We start from the raw sequence: 17,877 nt of genomic DNA on the forward strand, positions 1-17,877 counted from the left end.
TGCCATTTTCCTGGCGGGAGCCGTTTGTTACCCTGTCTCTGTCCGCCCTTGCCCTGGGACAGGTTGGCATGGAGATTGGCATCCTAGCCAGGATTCCTGGCTGAGCTGTCGGTGTCATGTGGAGGTACAGCTTGCCATGCCACTGCCCTGCCACTGCCACTGCCCTTACCCAGCGTTGGCTTTGCACAAGCATTGCCTATGTGTTCTGGCAGGGAGAGGGTGTGTATGGCTCTCCCTGCACTACTTGCAGTCTTGCCCTGCAGCAGGCTGACACACTGGCCAGACAAATCACATCTCTAGACTGGCATCTCACTGGCACTGACCCCTGTCTGTGTGGTTCACATTTCTCTGTTTTTCTCCTGCTCGGCAAGTGCCTGGAGTCTGGCGCCAGTGCCAACAAATGCACAAAAAAGGCTGTGAAGAAGTTGCCCCCGTGAACCTGAAGTAGTAATCTGCCATTTTTGAGTCAGAGTTGGGATGCTAATCTAGCAATAGAAACGCTAATATGCTATCCGTGAGGTCGGATTAATGTTTTATTAAGACATCGGCTCTTAAGGGTGTTTGGGGCCACACACAGGGATAAGAAGGGGAATATTCTATTTGTTCATATACTCTTTCATGATGGGAGATATATTAAGGGCTTTAAAGGCCTTGAGCACTCATATGTTTTCAGTTACTTGGGCTTTGGAATCTACCGTATAGCACGCAGAAAATATTAAAACTGACCCAGTTGGTCCCCTCCTTTTTCACCTCTACACCAATTATCTTTGGTGAAATAGCTGATCTACACGCGCTCACAACATTCATTCAACTTACTCAACATGCATGCGCTGTAGTTGGTACACATTTCTGTAGTTGCAGGGATACAAGTCACACAAAAAAGGCCAACCAACGGTGTGAGCCCTTGGCCGTGTTGTTCTTTTTGTCTGTGGCCTGCCTGGTCCCTGCGTGTACCTGACGGGTCAATGGAACACTACTGACACTTCGCTGGTGCTACATCAACAGCCTGCTGCCTCTGCCGTGTGCATGTGTGTTACATCTCTCTCTCCCTCGTCCCCCCATTCTCGTCTCTGTGGTGCCCTCAGTGCCAAGCTGTGGCTTGCAGGTTGATACGGTTGGCAGCTTCCTGGCAGCAGTTCAGTGGTTTCAATGCTTTTTGTAGCTTATTTGGTGGTGTGTGTGTGTGTGTGCCTTTTTGGTTTGCGTGCGTGCGTGCGTGCGTGCGTTAAAGTGTGTCAAGGTTGTAGATTTGTTGCAGGTTGTAGATTTGCAATTTTACCCAAATACTTGATATTCTGATTGCCTGGTTTCTGCTTAGACCATGTGCTTAAATGAGACTATAATCTTCTTATCAGTTCATCAATCCCTTATTTCCTTCTACAGTCAATATGTTACCATTAGTTTGGCAAAAGTTATCACACACAGCCTGGCTAGACTGGCTGAGTAACCAATAAGGAAGTGGCTCTTCCTGGTGGCCGAGACTACTTTCTTTAGTGATTTTCATTTTGCCATATTTGTAACCGTTTTAGAAAGCCACACGAGGTCTTAGTTTACTTCTATTTTATAATGTCTGAGAGGGTCGGAGGCACTCTGCTTCGTCTCATGCCTCACTACACCTCTCAGCCATTATAATATACAAGGTAACCTGACCTCTTGTGGCTTATTGCTTTATCTTCTCACCTTTACCAATGGCCAAATAGGACACAGTGGTTAAAGTGGTTAACTCTTTTTTACATTTATGTCGTTATCTATTATATTTTATGCTGTTTTGCGGCTTTGATTAGCTCTGGTTGTTTTTTAAATTAGCGTTATAAAAAGAAATGCCTGGACCCTTGCCCTCCTCTCAATCCCTTACCTTTTGTCTCCTATCTGTTTATGCCTCCACATTGTCTCTGCTTTCACTTACAGTACCTCTCTGATGTCCTCTGCTCCACTTCCCCCCCTGCTGTTTGTCATTTCTCTCTCGCTCTCTCTTGTTGGGCATGTGTCACTTTCTCTTGTTTGGCATGTGTCACTCTCTCTTGTTTGGCATGTGTCACTCTCTCTTGTTGGGCATGTGTCACTCTCTCTTGTTGGGCATGTGTCACTCTCTCTTGTTGGCCCTGTGTGTTTTCTTTTATTTTTGAGTGGTGCAACCACTCCTACATCCAGCAATGTCCATGTACCTAGGTAGGTAGGTACCTGTATGTGTACCTGTATGTATAAGGGAGCACGAGTATGTTACTTATTTATACCAGTAGGGGGCACCAGAGTACAGAGAAGAAATTGGAACGATACAGAGAAGAAATTGGAACGATACAGAGAAGAAATTGGAACGATACAAATTGGAATGATACAGAGAACCAATAGACGGGAGTTGCACCACTCGGTTCACACTGGTGTGATTTTTTTTTATCTGATAGAGAAATACAGACAATCTCTTGTCTCTCTCTCTCTCTCACACACGCACACACACACACACACACACACACACACACACACACACACACACACACACACACGGCGGCGGTGGCTCAGGGGTAGAGTGACTGGATGGTAACCACAAGGTTGCCAGTTCGAACCCGGGCTCCCCCAGAGTTAGTGTCGAAGTGTCCTTGAGCAAGACACTGAACCCCTAATTGCTCCTGATGTGCTGGTTGGTGCCTTGCATGGTTTCCGCTGCCATCGGTGTATGAATGTGTGTGTGAATGGGTGAATGTAATGCACAATCTATGTAAAGCGCCTTGGATAAAGGCGCTATATAAATGCACCATTTAACCATTTACCATTTACACACACACACACACACACACACACCAAACCACAGAGAGACCCATGCAACCGCACAGGGAGAGTCACTCACAATACTTGTGGCGCCAAACAAGGAAAGGGAGGAGAGGATGAGTGTGCTTTTGTTTATCTCCCTCCCTCTGCTCTGAAATTAAATCCCACGTAGACTATACTGTAACCATGACAACTGTCTCTTTGTTCCTGTGTGCGGGATTGTCAGCCACAAGACATCACCTCCAGCATCAAAGGAGGCCAAAGATGCGTACAGTATATAATTTGGTTCAGGCTTACACACGCACGCACGCACGCACGCACGCACGTGCACAGACAGACACACAAAACAGGCACCATGGCAACTGGCTTTGTGGCCACTAACGATGTGCTGACGTCACCTTTCACACCTTCTGCTTCTGAGAGGTGAAAAGGTGATTTCTATACATCTTTCGTTACATGGAAACAGTGCCTTTGTTCGACTTGGCCACGTCCTCGAAGGACAGACGGAGGGAGGTGAGTTTGAATGGAAGACAGCGTGTATGCTGAATAATCCCTCAGGCTGGAACACTCCCAGGCCCATAGAGGGTGATTGGGATGTGGGAGAATTGGCAAAATTCCATAGGCTTGTACAAGTCCAGCTTTTTTCTTTTGTTCTTACTCTCCCCATCTTCACATGTTTGTGTCTTTCTTACCCCTAGTTTTATTTTTGTACCCCTTTTCTTTTTCAAACCAAACCATTTACCTCTTCTCTATTCATTACTCTATTCGGCCTTGAATTGCCGCACGCACACGCACACACACACACACACACACAGACAGACGCACACTCGCACAGACACTCTCACAGCCACGCACACAAACCATGACAACTGGCAATTGTGGCCAGAGTGAACAGTATGAACAATGAGCCAACATCACCTTCCCTCCTGGGAGCTTTTCTTTATGTTTCATAGAAGTCCCTGTCTTGGTTTTCAATTTAGTAAGCTTTGAACACGTAACAGCTTCTCCATTCTTCTCACACCACAATACCTTTCTATTTATGGTACAGTCGAGTGCCACCGACCTTGTCCCTTATCCTTTTGTGTAAACTATCCCCCCCCCTCCTATGGTTCTCATCTATTTGGTTCTCGCCACTACATACCACTACTACAATCATGCCACACTTATGTGTGTATTCCGTTTTTATTAATGCTGGGCCGTTATCGGCGTTAACGTGCTGCGTTAACGCGAGAATATTATCGCGCGTCAAAAGAATTATCGCCATTAATCTATTCTCAAAGTTGGGTCTAAGAGCTGGGTCTGCATTGACTGCATAAAGCAAGCAAACTAGGAATTTCACTTTGATAGTTTTATCTGGCGGACGCCGGAATTACTCTGTGGGAGGGAGAAGTCCTAACCTAACAGGGACAAGGTGAAATAAATTACTCTGAGAGCGGGGCGGTAACAAATCCTAACCTAACCGGACACGGGTGAAATTAATGAACAGTGCGGCGTGCCACATCAAACGTCAGCATGCAGGACTCTGTGAACCCAGGTTTGCTTCAGGGGAAATTTCTTTACAAGAAGCTTCCCAATGGAAACCTCGACAAGAACAAGGTGGTTTGCACCCTGTGCAAAGCAGAAATGGCTTACTGTAGGAGTTCTTCAAGTACTCTGAAGTATCACCTAACGCACAAGCATCCCTTTGCGTTGGTTGATGATAGCGAAGCTGCCGGCGGGCCAAGCACTAATATGGCTCCGGGGAAAGGTGTTCGTCAAACTACAATGTTTGAGTGCAACCGTGGCAAGCCCGTCAGCCCAACTCTATCAGCCAAGCTAACTAACCTCCTAGCTCAGTGGATTGCCATCAACTGCCGGCCTATCAGTGTGGTTGAAGATGATGGGCTCGAGCTTCTTCTCCAGGCGGCCACAGGCGACCCATCTTACAAACTACCTGCGAGACGAACTATCACAAGGAGAATCCATGACCAGTACGCCGCAGAGAAAGCTGCGAAAGATGAAAAGTTGGCCGGGGCGGCGTGTGTAGCACTGACTGGGGACCATTGGACATCTGTCAAAAACGACAACTACCTTGGAACTTCACTCGTTCGCCTTAGGTACGTTATGTAATTTAAATTAATTTACCACGGTGAAGTTGGTCTCGGGCTGGAATCGGATACCCAGCCATCCTGGCTGAATATCCAACCTGAAACCAACCCCACCGCGGCATGTAATATTGCTAATTCAGCCTAACATTTACACAGCTTTAGCTAACGTTATCAGGGATCGATTGATTTATTTTACCACCAGCCAACATTATACGTTTGCTAGCTAGCCCCAACAACGCCAGCCTGCTAATTGTAAGTCTCCTATTAATAGCAAACTTATTCTGATCTACTTTGTCTCTCCTATAACGTCAGGTGTGATTAAAACGGAGGAGCGCCACTTTGCAGAAGCTTGTGCCAGACAGTTTCTCGACGTCGCTAATCAGTGGGGCATAGCTGAAAAAATCACCACCATTGGAACCGACAGCGCTCCCAACATGAGCCCTGCGTTGCGTCGTAGAGGTTGGACTCAAATCATGTACAGTAGGAGAGGGAATAGGAAGCCCCAGTACTGATGAGGTACAGTAGGAGAGGGAATAGGAAGCCCCAGTACTGATGAGGTACAGTAGGAGAGGGAATAGGAAACCCCAGTACCGATGGAGGTACAGTAGGAGAGGGAATAGGAAACCCCAGTACTGATGAGGTACAGTAGGAGAGGGAATAGGAAGCCCCAGGGTTGGGATTGGGACGCCCCACACTGGAGGTGAGTGACTGGTGGAAGAGGTAGAGGTAGAGGTTGGACTCAAGTCATGTCACAAAGCTACTGACTGTAAACAGTTCTTCATCACCTCTAGGTTTACAGTTTAATTAATGTCATATCCCAGAAAAGGGGGTTGTTCTTGCACCCACTGTTCCAAATTGCCTGTATGGTAACGTGTTTATGGTTATTCGTGTTTAACTGAATAAACAATGTATAACACACGTACATCGTATTGAACATTATTATATTTTCATTACCAATTATGATAGGGCTCCTGGTCTAATGGGCCACGTGGCCCGTTCAAGGATTTACTTCTGGTCATTATTTAGGTAGCGCACACATATTTTCAATGCCTTCGGCAGAGTTCAAATGAGCCATTTTAATCTAGATTAATCTAGATTAACTCCAGAATTGCAGTGAGATTAATCTAGATTAAAAAAATTAATCTATGCCCACCACTAGTTTTTATCAATGAATTCTGGCTTTTTTATGATTTAGCCATGATAATAAAGGCTTTAGATTGTACTTCCTTACTGACGTTTTCCACTGTGGAGTGTGGAATCATGCGGGCTATACTCTCTATCCAGCATATTTCCACTTTCCCTAAAGGTCGACTTGCGCCCCTTGAGGCCATGGGCTGGATGTTTAATCTTGTTCATGCCCACGCAGAATGCAAAAAGGAGGAGAGGAGAATGAGGTTGGTGCATTGTGTGCAGTGCAGTCTCTGACTGTTGAGTACGTAACGGTATGCATATGTTTTATCTGTTACAAATTTCCCAAGAGGAAAATGTACAGGGAGTGTATATTTTATTGGCAAGCATTGCACTGCTTCGTCTGGTCTTCCTTCAGCATAACTAGCTAGTGGTGGACTAAGATTAACAATGGGTTGAGAAGGATGAGGCCGCACAACTTTTAGCCACGATGCATAAATGTATTAAAAAGTACAGGGCACTTTGGCCCGGGCGGTTTACATGGCCGTCTGGGCACCTAGGCTGGTAATCCAGCCTGACAGCACGTTGCGGGTTCGACTCCCGATCCAGACCATCTCTCTCCCCATTTCCTGTCAACCTGCTGTGAATTTATCAATAAAGGCAGATATATCTTTCAAAGTAGAGGACCCAATAGAATAGAGCGTCGCAGTACTGCCCCCTTTCATGATGACGCCAGGCCCAGGAAATGAATCCCAATGCATTTTTCCCATAGACATTTCATAAAGTATTTATTTAAAGACCTTTTAAGCGTCGTACGAAGCCAACTCGAGTCGTGACAAATCATGACAACAAACACAATATTTTGGACCAAACAAATAATTACAAAGAAGAAAAACAACAAAAAAAGTGTTGTAACCTGCCGTTTTTGTTACTTTCTAATTCTTTGTTTGGCCCAAAACATTGTGTTTATTGCCCTGATTTGTCACGACAACAGTTGGCTTTGTCCACGGCTTAAACATCTTTAAATAAATACTTTCTGAAAAGTCTATGTCTAAAATGAACATCTATGCACCTTTTACCTATTTTTCTTCTTTTTCTTTTACCTATGACTCCTGTGTTGCTGCTGCTCTGACACCTGAGATCCCTGCAGGGATCAATAAACGTTCACCTACAGTATCTATCCTATGATACATGGTTCCCCAATAGGCGGCCCGTGGGCAACTATTCTGCCCACACAGATCCCCGTACCCCGGTCCCCGTTTTTTACCAGTGAAAGTTACAGGTATTGTGTGTGTGATATGAAATGTGAGCGTACCATAATCACAGTAATCCTTAATCAGAAAACGAATTGGGGAACCCTGTTATAGTATACCGGTATGGAAATACCTTTTTGGCGAGAACCTCATAGGATCTTTTCTCCTTCCCCTCCTGTAGAGTGCACTTGCTTTACTTTTGTACAGCAGCTTTGTACCTGTATGAATGCTTGACTGCCTTATCTAATAGGCAGTGAAAAACACTGATGAAAATGGAGTGGATGCAGGCGAATTCTGTGATGAGACTGAGGTGTGCGTGAATATGCAATATTTGTCCTGTTAGTAGGAAACCAAAAAGGAACATAATATATTTTCACATTTCACACATAGAGATAGATACATACTGTTTGTGGCTATATTGTCACGGTTGAACAGTGACAATATCAATAAAGGAGATAATGGGTGCGATATCACGCTAAGCTCTGGCTGGTCGGTATAAAGATCACAACCCAGTGCTGGAGCTAAGCACTGCTAAGAACCTGTTTGGACAAGGCCAAGCTGCAGCGGGTCATACAATCAGCAGAGAGGGTGATTGGCTGCCCTTTGCCCCACTTGAGGCACTGTTTAGGAGTAGAGCTTCGAGGAGGGCCAGGAAGATCATGGCTGACCCTGCACACCCAGGCCACAGTCTTTTTGCCCCGCTTCCCTCAGGCAGGAGGCTGCGGTCCCTAAAGACTATGAAGGCCCGACATTCAAACAGCTTTTTCCCCACGGCTGTCTGGCTCCTCAACACTGCTGGTGTCCCCCCCCTGCCCCCCCTTTATCCTCCCTCCACCCCCACTCAGTGGAATCGACTGACTTGTGCTCTGAACTGATCACTTGAACTCTCTGCACTTTATTCTATTCACTATTCTTTGCACTTGTCCTAATATTGTTGTAACTGCACACTGCACTCTGCTGTCCCACCAAACCAAATTCCTAACATGTTTACATGTCATGGCAATAAAGTCTTCTGATTCTGATTCTCTTCTCAAAGCATACGTAACAGTATGTTTAAGAAGTAATCTTAAGTGCACCTCAGGCTGTGGGATCTGGTCCAAAATGGACGTCATCAGTGCTGGGTACTGTGGTGCATGGCAGAAGATGTGAGCACTAGCTCATTTTCATGAGCCTTGTTCCTGTGGTGAGGCTATGTGTAATTAATCTGCTCCCCACATTGAAAACATAAAGAAGAAACCCTGCTCATAGAGAGTGGCTCACCTCAAAGGGGCTTTTTAGCTTGAGACAGGGACATATCTAACGGTCCAGTTTTCCTTCAGTTCCGTTAGTGTTCATTAAAACAGTATATTAAGCAACGCTTAAGTTTTCCTTTTTAGAACCAGTTCTTCACCTGTTCTGCAATGTGCTCCATGTGTAATTACCAGAAGGAAGTGTCCAATCATTTCACTGCAGAAGCCAATTGTACATTGTAATATTATATAGACTAAGCAATTAAAGGCTGCCTTGTGCTGACAGGCTCAACTTCAACACCTTGGACTCCTAATTACTAGGAAGTGTCCCTCCAGAAGAGAGATGGGAAAACCATGCTATAGATATGTCACAACGTAACAATCGGCAGATGGTGCCGCGCAGCATTATAGCTTCATTTAAACATAAAGGAAAAGCCTTGTTGTAACAAAACCTCTGTACACTGCATTTTGCTCCACGTTTCACTGCTCCCTGCGGGGCACACAATTAAGTTTTATTTTAATAATCTCTGTCTAAGTTTTAGCAAAGGTGTCAGACTTAGCTTCATAATGGTTGAAAGTGTCAACCTTTTTTTTTTTTTTCGCTCGGAAATCTTCGTTACAATGACATTGAGTTGACGTGTACGTTTTAGGGTAAACTGTTGCATAATCGCAATTTCGCGTGACGAGTTCCATGGCCCCGGCCTCTCTGTAACGCCACTAACATACCGTCAACCACGGCCAGATTCAGCATTCTGCAGAGCCCTGTTCACAGGTTCACTGCCTGTCTATAGCAGCACTGCACCGGGCTAAAATGCATATCCGTCTTCAAATATCTTATGTACCACAACATTGTTCAAGTGAACTGTGTGTTTATGCTTGTTCATTGTAATAATCAATATCGCTATGATGATTTATCGCCGCGTCACTCGAGTCCCGTCCCGTGGCCGGGCCATCCAGTCCTCTGTCCCCGCCGTCAGAGTGCGGGGCACTGCTATTCATGCAGCCCTAGACGGCTCAAGTAACCTGTTACCTGGCCGCTCTCTCTCTCTCTCTCTCTCTCTCTCTCTCACACACACACACTCTCTCTCTCTCTCTCTCTCTCTCTCTCTCTCTCTCTCTCTCTCTCTCTCTCTCTCACACACACACCGATATGGGGGGGCGGTCTCTCTCTCTCTCTCTCACACACACTCACACACACACACACACACACACACACACACACACACACTGCGTCTTGCATCAGCCATCAGCGCGCATACGGACTGCCTTACGCACCGCCAGTCTCTCCCTCCGTATCTCTCTCTCTCTCTCTCTCTCTCTCTCTCTCTCTCTCTCTCTCTAATAATAATAAAACGCATCACAGCGCGACAACTTGTGAAGATTAGATATATTCGAAGAAACTAGCATTTAGGAACCACTGAAAAAATATCATTTTATGTATATCAAATATTATATTAACTCAAGGTAATTAATGCTACAGCTCTGAATATAAATGTCGGAACTGGTGTAAAATGGAGAATAAGCCTGTTGCAGTGTTGCGCACTGAAAACCAGAACAGGTACGCTCGCCCCTTTTCCAACTCACCCCCACGAAAAGTGAAGAACGGTCGCCCTGGAATTTCGAAAAGTGAAGACGGCTTGCCCCAAAGCCATGAATAGCTCGCTCCCAAAGTGTGGTTATCTCGCCCCACAGCGTGGATATCTCACCCCAAAGCACGGATATCTCGCCCCATGTTTATTTCATGTTTATTTTACCTTATTTCTCATATTAGAACCTATATAGGTAGAACCTATATGTCCATATAGGTTGTGATCCTATGGGGTCATAGATATTATTTCTGGTGGACAACCTTTGAGGTCATGGCAAATGCAGGTTTCCTAAAAAAAGGGTGGTTTGCCCCCTGGGTACCATGCATCATTTTCATTTGACCAACAACAACAAACTGGTTCTAAATGTTCTCCTTTGACAAACAACATTGATTCTAAAGGTTCTAATATGAGAAATAAGGTAAAATAAACATGGGGCGAGATATCCGTGCTTTGGGGTGAGATATCCACACTGTGGGGTGAGATAACCACACTTTGGGGGCGAGCTATTCATGGCTTTGGGGCAAGCCGTCTTCACTTTTCGAAATTACAGGGCGACCGTACTTCACTTTTCGTGGGGGTGAGTTGGAAAAGGGGCGAGCGTACCTGTTCTGGTTTTCAGTGCGCAACACTGCAACAGGCTTATTCTCCATTTTACACCAGTTCCGACATTTATATTCAGAGCTGTAGCATTAATTACCTTGAGTTAATATAATATTTGATATACATAAAATGATTGCGCACGGATACTTGTTATTTTTTCCAGTGGTTCCTAAATGCTAGTTTCTTCGAATATATCTAATCTTCACAAGTTGTCGCGCTGTGATGCGTTTTATTATTATTAGAGAGAGAGAGAGAGAGAGAGAGAGAGAGAGAGAGAGAGAGAGAGAGAGATACGGAGCTAAGGCAGTCCGTATGCGCGCTGATGGCTGTGTGTGTGTGTGTGTGTGTGTGTGTGTGAGAGAGAGAGACCGCCCCCCCATATCGGTGTGTGAGAGAGAGAGAGAGAGAGAGAGAGAGAGAGAGAGAGAGAGAGAGAGAGAGAGAGAGAGAGAGAGAGAGAGAGAGAGAGAGAGAGAGAGAGAGAGAGAGAGAGAGAGAGAGAGAGAGAGAGAGAGAGAGAGAGAGAGAGGCCAGGTAACAGGTTACTTGAGCCAGCTAGGGCTGCATGAATAGCAGTGCCCCGCACTCTGACGGCGGGGGACATAGGACTGGATGGCCCGGCCACGGGACGGGACTCGAGTGACGCGGCGATAAATCATCATAGCGATATTGATTATTACAATGAACATGAACAAGCATAAACACACAGTTCACTTGAACAATGCTGTGGTACATAAGATATTTGAAGACGGATATGCATTTTAGCCCGGTGCAGTGCTGCTATAGACAGGCAGTGAACCTGTGAACAGGGCTCTGCACAAGGCTGAATTTGAGGCCATGTTAGCGGGGTTACAGAGAGCTGCATCCCAACTCTCTGCCGGGGCATGGAACTCGTCACGCGAAATTGCGATTATGCAACAGTTTACCCTAAAACTTACACGTCAACTCAATGTCATTGTAACGAAGATTTTCCAGCAAAAAAAATGTTTGGTTGACACTTTCAACAATTATGAAGCTAAGTCTGACACCAAAACCACTAGCATGAGTTGATAGCCACCAGGAATGCTAACTCGCAGAGCCCAGAGGCGCTCTGCCCTTAGCCCAGATAAAAGATCAATTTCATTGGTCAAATTGTGCGATCCCGATCTGACGTCATAATCCAAGATGCTAATTTTAATAGCCTTATTACCTCCCGAGGGCCGTGTCATCCCCCCTTTAAGAGGATGAGTTAAGTTTACTTCAGACCTAAAGTCACAAAGGAGTCAATTTAAAAAGTTCAAGTGACATGCTGTTGTTTACTGCAAAAGACGGTTAATATGCATATTTAGGCTTCCCACAAGCAACACCACTGGTGTGACCTTTTTTTTATAAGTAACTGAGGAAGCTGTGAGAGTATTGATAACATTAGTAGCTCCCCATCAATACTGCAAGAGCCATGACACTGAATTAATGTAATTATTTTAAAGGCAATGATTTAGATACTGTAGGAAAATTGCTTATTCACAAGTCAATTGACAAATTTTGTTTAGTACAGTACATATTTATAACGCGTGCGTGCGTGGCGTGCGTGCGTGCGTGTGTGTGTGTGTGTGTGTGTGTGTGTGTGTGTGTGTGTGTGTGTGTGTGTGTAGTTTTACAATGTCAGGAAGCTATGGAAGCTTATGTTTTTAGAAGCATGTCCCTACATTGATTGGTCATGGTTCTACACAGTGAAGTACACATTGTCACTAGTTTCTTTTCCTCGTTTCTTTTGGAAAGTATTTCCCACAAAATACATTGTTTGTTTACATCTTTAAGCCGATGCCCATGTTACAATCGTGCCGATCTGGGAACCCATTTGGTAAAGAATATATATATTTTAGCCTCTGGGGGCACCATCTCCTTTTTTGTATAAACTGGAATGTATACGTACAACATCTCGTGGCTGAATGTTGTTTAATTTTTCATTCATATTTCATCCAAGTATCAATCAATCAATAAATTGCATTTTGTGTAATAAAACGCTGATGGGAATTGGACTTAAAAGCATCTGTGATTTTCACTGCTTGGCTGGTGCTGCTATATATTTCCATTGGAGATCTCATGCCTGAAAAGCTCACCCACCCGTCAAGTGTTTTTAGTTTTTATCACTCCGTGTCTGGAACAGTGAATGTTTCCTGTGGGCATCAAGGACATGTGGGCATCACGGGCAGATGGTGCCGCGCAGCATTATAGCTTCATTTAAACATAAAAGAAAAGCCTTGTTGTAACAAAACATCTGTGCACTGCATTTTGCTCCACGTTTCACTGCTCCCTGCAGGGCACACAATTAAGTTTTCTTTTAATCATCTCTGTCTAAGTTTTAGCAAAGCTAAAGCCCCGCCCCGCCCCTCATTTTGTCAGTGTCCACCTAAAGTTTAAAAGACACGGGAGGGTGAGCCTCCGAAAACAAGCAAGCGACACTATTTCATAGGCCTTGTTTGCATAGTCACTACAAGCCCCGCAAGCCACATATCTGGACCTAATCGGATTATGTGTTTTTGCATTTTGAATGTACCGCTCGAAATTATTTGCACACAGGCACACACAATCACACATGCATAGAGAGAGACATACACCTACAAATGCACAGCTGTAAAAGAGCATTGTAAATGTTGAACGCACACAGAGGATCACTCACACACATAACACACACACACACGTGCACAACACACATGCTGCATGCACACAGAGATACTGATTAAAGAGGGATTATCGTAGTGTGGAGTAACATTCCATATGTTCATCCTTCCCCATCCATCCTTCCTCTTCGATGTCTCCCTTTTTACTTATACCTTTAAAACAATTTAAAACAATAGACCGGCCTGCACCAAAGTTATTAGTGCAGCCGGCGAAAACTAGTTTTCAACAGACCCGGAAATTAAGGCCCTGCCCTACCTGGGCCCTCATCAAACACTGTACACTCAAGAGATTATCCCCGCTACCACCCTTAGATTCCCATATACTGTATGGAGCTGACCTGTTCTGACATTCCATAATGTTGATCTGACCTCATCAAACCCTGTACACTCAAGACATTATATGGCCAGTACAGAATTCATTCCATGTTGATCTGACCCCCCCTATGCCAAAGCACCAGCACTCTCCCAGCAGTCTGCCGTCAACGAGGCGGACGTGTGCACACGCTTCTCGCCCTCAGGCGTCTTACTGGTGTAGACAAAACACTCTATAGGGTATACTCATAGTTTAATTGTACAGATATATTCTTAGATGGATGTTAGGTTCTTACTGGCTTGATGACTATGTTTTATATATTTGATGTATTACCATGTGTTGTTTATGATGCTTACTGTAAGTCGCTCTGGGTAAGAGCGTCTGCTAAATGCTTAAAGTAAATTTAAATTGTTAATATTGTGAAGAAAGCCTACTCACAGAGATATGTTGTCCCAACCATGAAAATACTCTGTCCCAGGTACTAACAGAATGAGTCCACACACACACACTTGCAAATTCATATTTCAAAGCTGCATGCGCTGAAGTTCGATTAGTTCCATTTGGAGTTGCTCCGGCTCATCTGATGCTGCACTGACTGTGAACAGCGAGCAAAAGGCGAATTCTCCGATCACGTTCAAGCTGACTGAAGAAGAAATTATTCTGAAACTCGCTTCTCTCCCCTGATATTTTTACGGCTTGGCTCTGCAAGAGGCTAATCATCTATGACAGGGTCTGTGTGTGTATCTGTGCCTCTGTCTGTGCCTCTGTCTGTGCCTCTGTCTGTCTGTCTGTCTGTCTGTCTGTCTGTCTGTCTGTCTGTCTGTCAATCAGTGCCAAATTTATTTTGTCTGCTGCTAGTATGCCATAGAACTAGCTCCACTTTTTTCTTATTTTATTCAGTTTTAAATATTCCACGTTATAATGCAAATCACTGTACATCATTCATACGGCATTGATAGCTAATGTCACAGGTTGGTCACATTGACGACTAACGGCATTGATAGCTAATGTCACAGGCTGGTCACATACAGGCTGGTCACATACACACTGAGATCCCATGTGGATCCCAAGGTCCACAATGATTTGATTCATTCCTTAAAAACAACTTTCCACCTAACGCATGCATGGCACAGGTACCTACGTATATTGGTCTGTTTCATCTTAGGACACGCCAGCTCAGCAGCCATTAGATAGATGAATACTTTATTGGCGGTTTAAGAAAATGACAGAAAATGACATCGTTTAAACAAACGCCAAATGGACTTAGACACAAAAAAGCCTTCGCTTGTTTCCATTGTGGTCCACCTTGTAACATGAAACTATACACAAACATACTGTACAAACAAAACAACCATGAAACAAATAACAAATAATCCTTATATACAGTATATAAGGCTGGGAGCTATACATATAGGACAAGAGGTACCCTAAGAGAACAGTCCAGAGCATGGGAGATGGGCTATCCAGCGTCGGAAGCTAACTATGACCAGTTCGTGTGCAGATGGAGCCATGATTTAAGGTCTTTCCTAAATCTTATGTAAAAGCATGCATGCTTTTACAAATGTCCCCTTTTGAGTATGGCTTTGATGCCGCAGCTATTTCTTTGGCAATTTTTTTTTAGCTGGCCTTGACAGTTGCATCACTAGTCTCTCGACTTTTGATGGACATGCTTCTGTTTCAGAGCAAGCAGACGAGTCTGGGGAGAGATTACATACTGTACACTGTACAGTAAGCGGGTCCCTTGCAGTAGCTGTTTACACACAGGGTAACCTGCCACATGCATTGTTGTCTAGGTACACACACCAAGCTGCTGGTGCAGTAGGAACTATCGGCAAGGGAAGAAAGGGCAGCTGGATATTTTAGGTGGAACAATATGCGGTCCCCTATATCCCACCGTATGATGAAACACTTCTATCCATAGCCTTCGCAGTCACCAGATCTCAACACAGTTGAGCACATATGGGAGATTACTGGCCAACGTGTTAGACAGCGTTCTTGTGTTCCATGTCTCCAAGACTTGCCAAGGTGCATTAACCCTCTGAAGTGTTCAAGTCAAATCCCATGTTGTTATTGCTTTTCTCTATGGGAAATATGCGTTTTTGAATGATTTATTGAAAATTCTCTGTTGTGACTCTGTGACAATAAAAGACCTTCAGAGAAAGCTTGACAAGTTTTCTTCCAGGAAAAAAATGAATTGAGTTGATACAATGTATAGTTTTTGTGTTGGAAGCCATTTAAAAAAAATGCGCTTTTTTCAAAAGTGCTTTTTAGCACATGGAAAAAAGATACAATCATTTTAACGTTTATTTTGGTAACAACTTTTTTTCTACAGGGAGCCCATACCTATGACATATCTCATTTTAAAGGGTGATTTGTCTAGTTCAATAATAAAAAAATAAAAAGTTTCCCACATGTACCACTGTAGATATTTTGCCATCTATAAATAGCATGGTCAGTCATTACCAAACTGACCAACCCAAATAAAACCGCCTACTGCCCCCTACTGGAACAAGATAGAAACTCACTGTTATTCTTTCATGAAACTTGACATTTTAACGAAGATTTCGATATATAATATGTTTACATAGTCTTACCAGTACCCTAGTCTATTCATTCATGTATCTCAAAAACCTGTTATGAAGAAACACAGTTTTGATAAAAAACACATCCAATGACATAGTTTTCCGGACTTGGTGCCTATGATATGTATAGAAATGTAGACTTGAATGTTTACTGTATTATATAAAAAAAAAATTGGGTTCTTACCATCTACCGTTACAGAGTAAATCACAGTTGAAACTCGCTTAGTCAGAACATAAACCTCAGAATAGTGTAAAAAAATGACATGTATCTCGGATTGAAATAGTGCATTTTTATTTATTCTGACTACCAACATAATAAAATTATAATACATATATTACAGAAAATAAATAGGCCTACAGCCTAAAACAATTTAAAAAGAGGCTCAAACAGGAATTATTGCATAGATATAACCTGGAATGAGCGGGGAGCTGAGCCTTGTTTATGCCATGTATAGTGTTGGACTAAGGTATAACATTGTAGCGTTGTCTGTTTGTCTTTTTTCCACTCCTTGTTTTGTTTTTTCTCGTTGTCTGTTGTTTTTTGTTTGTTTAATTTTCTATTCTTCTATAAATGTCATTTGTTTGTTTTGTTTATATGTTGATTGTTATGCATATCTTCAACAGTATTTTGGAATACGTTGAGATAAGGATAGGCACTAATAAGCTTTAAGCTTCTGCCTATGCCTTTTCGATCACAAAAGAAAAAGTAAACTGTTTTTGTGTAATGTCTCCCTCTCAAAAGATCGAAATAAACTATTCATTCTACATACAAAACAGTTACGCCTCCCCCAGTGTCCCCAAACCACTGCAGTCCAGTTCTTGACGGTGTGTACTGTGTAGGCTAAATAGAAAACACAACTGCCCCCTGAAATGAATTAATGTATCTGGTTCAGTGTCGGAGAAGTCTTTTTCTTCTTCATCGTCATCATCAGCATCATCATCATCATCATGGTCCTCGGTCGTCCTCGTCCTCGCGGCTCGCCTGATGTATATACAAATAAAGACACATTTAGCTGTAGTCAGTGCTCGCTACTATATATGTCCATTACATGGTGTTTTTTACCCGGCGATCAAATACATTTATTGTGCTGCCGTGGGCCGATGCTACAAATAGCTAATAGTAATGCTAACTAATTAGCAGCTACATGGTCGGTTTGGGCTAATACCGACCCTTATATATTCTCCGATGACTGCTAGCGATCAAATGATTTTATTGTGCCGAGTCGTCGCTACAAATGGATGATTGTATAATTAGTATCACGTATGTATGTAACCATTTGTGCAGTGTTTGTTTTTTTAACTTTGCAGAGCTTCTGGAGCGCAGGCCGCAGCCTGTAACGCTAGCTACGCTCCAGAGGCTCGGCAAAGAAAAAAAAACACATTAGCTCAGCGGCCTGCCTTACCCCAGCGGCGCGGCAAACAGCGATTTGAAACTATAATACACACTGAATAGATATAGCATATAATGTTTCAGACAATAAGATTCTTACCATAGAAAAATCTGGTCACCCGTCCAGATCGTAGTACGGTGTCATCGCTCGAGCCAGGCCGGGAAGAGCGAACTCAGAAAGCCCGCAAGCAGCTGGCTTGCTCCCCATGCAGGCCAGGCATGCAGATCCCCAGGGGGCGGGCACGTTTTATAGCCAAGATGTGCGCGCGTGTTACGTGACACG

At 43.9% G+C, this 17,877-nt stretch overlaps 1 protein-coding gene across 2 annotated transcripts in view; it reads left to right on the forward strand.

Moving 5' to 3' along the window:
• The window catches only part of grid2 (glutamate receptor, ionotropic, delta 2), a 765,355-nt gene that overhangs the window by 171,637 nt on the left and 575,841 nt on the right, over positions 1-17,877 (forward strand). The window lies entirely within an intron of this gene.

Source organism: Protomyctophum parallelum (genome assembly GCF_964188405.1).
Source record: "Protomyctophum parallelum genome assembly, chromosome: 15".
NCBI lineage: Eukaryota > Metazoa > Chordata > Actinopteri > Myctophiformes > Myctophidae > Protomyctophum > Protomyctophum parallelum.